The 7,006-nt window shown below is 36.2% G+C and overlaps 1 long non-coding RNA gene across 1 annotated transcript; it reads left to right on the top strand.

The window, feature by feature from the left end:
* The first annotated feature begins 1,961 nt into the window (after positions 1–1,961).
* LOC117788236 lies at positions 1,962–5,152 on the top strand. The gene is made up of 2 exons (XR_004617747.1): positions 1,962–2,048; positions 5,009–5,152. It is a non-coding gene; the product is annotated as an uncharacterized LOC117788236 (long non-coding RNA).
* Positions 5,153–7,006: the final 1,854 nt, after the last annotated feature.

The raw sequence follows: 7,006 nt of genomic DNA on the forward strand, positions 1-7,006 counted from the left end.
TTTTGCGCTTTATGCCGCCTAAACCTTAAAATCGCCCATAGTGGAGTGTTTAAACTTTTATATTTTAAAAAGTGTTATTTTTTTGATTACTTGTGCAATTTAATTAAATATGATTACCAAACATAATGCACCAATAAATCTGGCAGTTTAAACAAGCCTAATCATGAGAAAAATGTTAGCTTTTTGACACGATAATATTGTGTGACATCAGGTGTATAATTAGTGTAATTAATTAGTGTTAACCGACACGTCTCTTGGGGATTTAGTGGTATATAAGGGCCGTTGATTTGTTTTGATTTCTCACATCAACTTAAAAATGGTTTTTCGTTCTTTATTGCCGCGTGTATTCCTAGGAATGCTGTTGATATTCCATCGGGGCTGTCAGAGTTTGGTAAGTTATAAATTTTCCAATATTTTGACTAGAGATGTAAAACCAAACTTGAGATCGAGTTGTGTAGCGAAATAGAAAATCGCCAATATAACTTAAGAGCTGTCGATATATTGCAAAATAGAAGATCGTTTTGCAAATATTGAAATTTATCAAAAAAAATGCATCATAAATTGAACGAATAAAAAATCGATATTTCGATGTATTTTTACTTCACTTATTTAAACTCTTATTTGAACTCTGACTTTCAGCTGACTTGGGACTATGAACCCATATCCATCAGCACTTTCAGCAGCGACGAGAGCAAAATGAAGATGCAGTCAAAAATTGAACATTCAAAGTGGAATGATTTAAGCACCACAATGACAGTTGACTGGCAGTTCGACGCCAAAGATACTGATGTGGTAATAATTACTCTATTGATAGAAATTCTTATCTTCTTGACAAACTCATTCTTCTTGACAGATCGAAATGACCGTTTTTCGCAGCCAAAGTGGTCTAGAGAATGACTTCACACCGCTGCCGTACGCGATCCCAAAGATGACTTTTATTGAGGCTAGAACAACATATTATAATGACTTTTTATATGCCAATATAGGACACTGCTCCAATATTCCGAAATTTGAGGAAATCGTGAACCGTACATGGCCTAAAAAAAAATATGTACTCGAACGTTGTGTGGCCACCGGTAAAAATCTCCCAGAAATTATGCCACAAGGTATATATAAAAGTGTAATGACATATACTGGTGAATTGGAATTCAGTGCGACCTTTGTTGGAAGGGTGACTTCTAAGTTTATTCCTTAAAGATTTCAAAACAAACATGTATGGAAAAACATAACATAAACAAGAATTGTAATGGTTTTGGGAGAGTTTTTGAAATTGGCATAATACGTACTATATATTCTTGATGAGTATCAAAATAAAATGTTAATAAAAATTTAAATGTTGTTTTGAATTTAATTATATAAAATAAACATTTTTTTTTATTTTAAAATTTAAATATAATATCATTTTTGTTTTTAAGATAAGCTGTAACTTATAAATTTTATATTTTAAATTTGAATTACTCCACTATTTTTTTTAATTTCTTATTTTAATATTTTTTTGTTTTTTTTATTTTAATTAGATACTGTTTTTATGCATTTTTAAAAGTTATTTAAAAGCTTTCAACAATTGAATATATTTTAAATTGTAGCACATTTAATACGCGCAGCACGTGGCGTATGCGTAATTTTATTTATAGGCGCCAAACACGTTTGCAATATGACCAGCCCCCTCAATGCCAGAGCTAAAAATAATAACGCACAACGCACGCAATGTAAACAAAAGCCTAACAGAGAGAGAGAGGGAGAGAGAGAGAGAGAGAGCGAGAGAGAGAGGTGCTGAGGCAGCAACAGTGTGACGTGAATTGTGACCAATTCAAAGGAAAAGCGCCTGCGCCGCCAACGACGCGATAACAGTTGGCAATAACTGTTACCAGTATTTTACCGTTGTTGCTGCTGCTGTTGCTGCTGCTGCTTGTTGGCCAAGCCAGAGCTTTGGTCACATGCGAGTTTCAGTTTCAGTTTAGTTTTGGCAGCGAGCGCAGCACAACGTCGAAGTTGTTGCAAGCATTTCTTGAAGAGACGAAAACATTTCATGCGCGCTCAATCAAAGTGTAAGTGTGTGCAAGTGTAAATGTGTTGTAATCAGTAAGCAGTAATCAGTAATCAGCTCGAAGCGTTAAAGTGTCTAAATGCTTAATAAATTGCAACAAAAGCTGACAAATAATGTGCAAAAAAAGAATGTTGCAGATATTTTGATATATTAAAGTTAACGCGCGCGCTGCTTAAAAATCAATGAAAAGCGAAAGTGAAAACACAGCACACGCACACACAGATACAGCTACAAACACAGTTACAGATACAGCGCACAGCTGCTCAAACAGAGAGACAGAGAGAGACAGAGAGAGAGAGTGTAACGAGCTGAAATGCTTTTTTGACGTCATTAATTTGACTACATATAAAATAATTGCTGTGCCCAAATTTAACAAATTAGCTTTGTTAATTAAATATATAAATTAAATGTTAATAAAAATTGTAAAAAGAAAAAAAATAATTATGTAAAAAAGTGTTGCATAATCTGCAGGCGCAAACAAAACTCGTGACTTACATAGAGCGACGGAAATGCAGGCAAAAAAAAAAGGAAAAACTCTCGCTTGATGTCCTTGAACGTTGCTATGCATAAAATGTGTGGCAGACAATGTTGACGCTGCCTCAGTCAGTCAGTCAGTTAGTCAGTCAGTCAGTTTGTCAGTTTGTCAGTTGAGTTTTCTCTTTTTACCCACTGGCATTGGCACTTGGACCGTGTTTATCTTTTTGCTTTGGCATAAACAAGAATTCACGGCACGCCAACTTTGAAAACAACTCAACGTACAACATACAACATACAACGTACAACGTACAACATATGTTATGTGCATGAGTTTGTGGCATAGAAAACTCTTAGTTCAGTTCAGCTCTGTTGAGTTCATTTCAGTTTCTAGTTTTCTAGGTCGACTTTGGCTTGTGTTTTTTTTTTTGGTTTTTTGTATTTGCTGCTGGGGTTAAAGGTTGCATGTTACGTTAGCTTGGCAGCTTTTTTGCTTGCAGCTTGCGGCTTGCAACGCAATCGGTTATCTCTTTTTTTTTTTTTGGTTCTTTTGCGTAATTGGGTTGCCCAACACACAGCGCATTGAGTCCTTGAACTGCTTTACACACATACGCACACACACACACACTCGCACACACGCACATAGACACACACTGTGCAACGCCCGAGTCGCGTCACATGTGCAAACAGCTTTAAGTTTATTGTGCCTCTCTCTCTCTCTCTTTGTTTTTCTTTTGGCGAGCTATCTCTTTTCTTTCAAACTGGGCACTGTCTTTAAGCTTTTTGTGCACGGCAGTGTTATTTATGTGGCAAGCAACCCTTTGGGGGCATGCCCAATGCCCAATGTGCCGCTGCCACAGACCATTAACCAAATTGCCTCAAATGCTCTTAAAATGCTCGCAAATACTTTAAATTATTGAAATGCGTAGGCCGCACAGTTAAAACAAATAATGGCAAAAAAAGGCCTTGCCACGCCCTCTACCCCCTACCCCCTACCCAGTTCGCCTGCCCCTATCACCCTTGAGGGGCTCATAAATCTTGCTTAGCGGCTCAAATTTGAGAAGTTGCCTTTTTCGTTTTCTACTTTTGTTTATGTTTTGTATTATTTGTGGCTGGTCAAAAGTTCTAACTGCTCCTCCCCTCAACACCGCCCCTTTCTCCCAGATCGACCCTTACAAAAGGTTGCTTTATCGTTTCTTATATGGCATTTTAATTATTTTAAATGTTGCAAATAGTTAAAACTCATAAATTCGGGGCCATTTATAAAATCCAAGCCGTCCCAAAAGAAAAAACACATTGCCAATTTGTTTATTAAAAATAAACCAATAACAATGCAAAAGCAAGATATTTATTCATTTAATTTATGCAGATATTTATACATTTATTTATTCAGTTGCATGCCATTAAAGCGGGTTTATATTTAATTTTTCCTTGCCATTAAAAATACATTTAATATCATTCTGGTTCTCCATTTTCTGGTTTGGATTTCACGCATAAATTTCAATTTTAATTAATAAATGATGATCATAAAATTTTAATCAACATTTTACGCTAGCATAAAGGCTAAAGAAATTAATGAAAACTTTTTGAGAACTGATGAGAGGATAAAATATGTTAATATAAATTGTTTGCTGCATGAGTTGCACAAAAGAACGTGAAAGGCGATAGAACGATAACTTAAAGTGTTGAATGCTGAGCAAGCTGATACCCTCTAATTGTATGAAATTATTAATTTATATCATTTTAATGCTGTGTCATGTGGACAGTAATAAATAGAGCTTAAATCAGCTTTAATCTTTTTATCCAAATAAAAAATTTGCTAAATAAAAACTTTTTTTAATTTATAACATATTTATCGATTTTTTTTCAGTTTTCGGACTTTCCATTTAATTTACTGCAATGAAACTCTCAATAACATCTCTCATTTGAGTTTTAGCTATTCGTATTTTTTATCCCTGTTGACCTTTGCAATGAAACTTAGTTAATTATGGAAAAATACGTAATATTTTAAGCTGTTTTCCAGCATTTTCACTTGTTCACCACATTCATATTTTTTTCTGAAATTTCCTCCATGGCCACTTTACTGTTTCTGAAATGAAATTCCCGCATCGGCAGAGCACAAATAATTTGCATAATTTGCATTAACAAAACACAACGCGATACACCGAAAAAGAGCCCGTCCACAATATATTTATACAAACTGCATAAATACATTTCGAATCCAAATTGAATTTTGTGGGCGCTTATTGGTTTTGGTTATATAAATTTCTACTCTCTGGTCGGCGGCGATTTGTTAAATAAATTAAATATGCATATTTAAATGACAATTCTGAATAACAATGACAAATTTTGCAGATACAAAACAACAACGAGTGCTATTTCGGTATCTATATCTACAATTGTAAATGTATCTGTGAATCTGTATCTATATCTGTAAATCTGTAGCTGTATTTGTATCGCTAACAAATGTAAACCATTTACATTTAGCACAACTCGAAATACAATCGCATTGAGTGTAACTGCAAATTGTGTTTCAAGTGCTCAAAAGTGCAAAATGCGCTACTAGGCGTATACGTGATAATTTTGCACAGCTAACTCAACTTTACAAACAACAAGAACAACAACAACAACCACACAACGCATGGCAAAATGAGTAAGTCAATTATATTATCTGCTGTAATTAGAATCCATTTTGAAGTGCCGTCTCAAGAGTTTGCTCAATTAAAAGTTAATGCAATGAAATGATATTCAATATTGCGTATACGCACTGTATAGTACATAATTGGCCGACAACAGTTATTGTGGAAAAACTTTTTGCAAAAATCATTGAAATTTAATGCTTTTAAATGCTACTGAGCATTTAGACAGCAACAACAATGCGAACTAAGCGCATTAAACTTAAATACTTGACAGGCCAGCAGAAAAGCTGTCTGTCTCCCTTCCTCTCTCTCTCTTTCTCTCTCTCTCTCTCTCTCTCTCTTCTCTCATCTAGCCAAAACAAAAGCTGAAATGTTGCAAGTTGAGGGCAAAATGCCTTCTGGCCGAGAAAAGCCTTTTGTTTGCTCTGTAGGAGCTGTCTGTTTGTCCGTCTGTCTGTCTGTCTGCCTGTCCGTCTGTCGGTCGATCTGGTAAGGCAATATGCAAGCCGGCTTTTCATTGATACGCTTGTCTGCCGTTCAATGTTTATTGCATATCAATTAGACAAGAGGTCCTGACTCCTGTCCTCTGCCAACATCACACTCCTTCTCGTTCTTCTTCTTCTTATTCAAGTGGCCCCAATTTGTGGCACTTTTGCTAGTTGGCAACAGCTGCAGGCAGGACACAAATAACCTCTCCAAGGAATCGACCGCAAAACGTGCGCAAAACTTTCAAAAGGAATCAAGGATGTGTGTGTTTCGGAGTGAGTGTGTCTATGTGTGTGTGTGTGTGTGTGTGTATGTGTGTGTATGTGTGCTTGTATCTGACCTGTCAAAATCCACTTGAGCGTACCATAATTTCCACGCTAAATGAGTTCAAGTAGAGAAGCCGCCAAACTGCCAACTGCCAACTGCCTTGCCATTCACAGCCTCTGGGGCGAAGTCACGCCTATGCCACGCCCACTCCCACTCCCACGTTCACAACTCACAGACTGACGCCTCTTTTCGCACGTGTGCGCAATTAAAAATGCAGCTTGCGGTTGTCGGCCAAAGTTGTGACTCTTCCTTTGCCAACTGCTTGACTTGTCTTTCTGCAAATGCTCCAGTGACATACAAAACTAGTAGGAAAGGCTAAAGTCGAGAACACCCAGACTATGAGATACCCTTTGCACAGTTAAAAATTTAAATTAATACAATAGTTACTCAATTTAAATATACAAAACATAAACTATCTATGAATATTTGCAATTTCAAATTTAAAAAAATATTGCATACATTTAGGCGCAGCAATTTTCTACAAATTCAAAACTGTCATGACATTTGTTATACTACTCCGATCTCTGTGCGATAAAGAGAAATCATTAATAATATTAAAATGAGATGCTTATTATCATTAAAAACAGTGCTCTTTCTGATTAGCTGTGGTTATAATAGAATTTTTCCGATTTGCTGGGTCAGTACACGAATTTTAGAGCCTCTAGCTCTTACTGCTGATAATAATCAACTACTTTATGGAGTCTACTACGACTTATTCTCCCTCTTAAATACATTGCAACGAATGCATCTCTATACTCTTAAAGTATAGGGTATAATAAGTATATGGGAAGGGAAGGGAAAATAGGGAGGGAAAGAGAGTGCGAGAGACTTTTATATGTAAAGAGGGACAGAGAAAACTAAAGCTGTGCACAAATTTTGCCGTCTGTAATTAAATTAATGCTCGTCTCTTACAAATTGCATTGAAAGCCACATGGCGTATACGCAATTTCACTTTACTGCCGTCCACCGAGAACAGCAACAACAGCAACAAAGTAGGTAACAAATGACACAAAACAGCAGCAGCAGCAACAAA

Source organism: Drosophila innubila (assembly GCF_004354385.1).
Source record: "Drosophila innubila isolate TH190305 chromosome 3L unlocalized genomic scaffold, UK_Dinn_1.0 0_D_3L, whole genome shotgun sequence".
Classification (NCBI taxonomy): Eukaryota; Metazoa; Arthropoda; class Insecta; order Diptera; family Drosophilidae; genus Drosophila; species Drosophila innubila.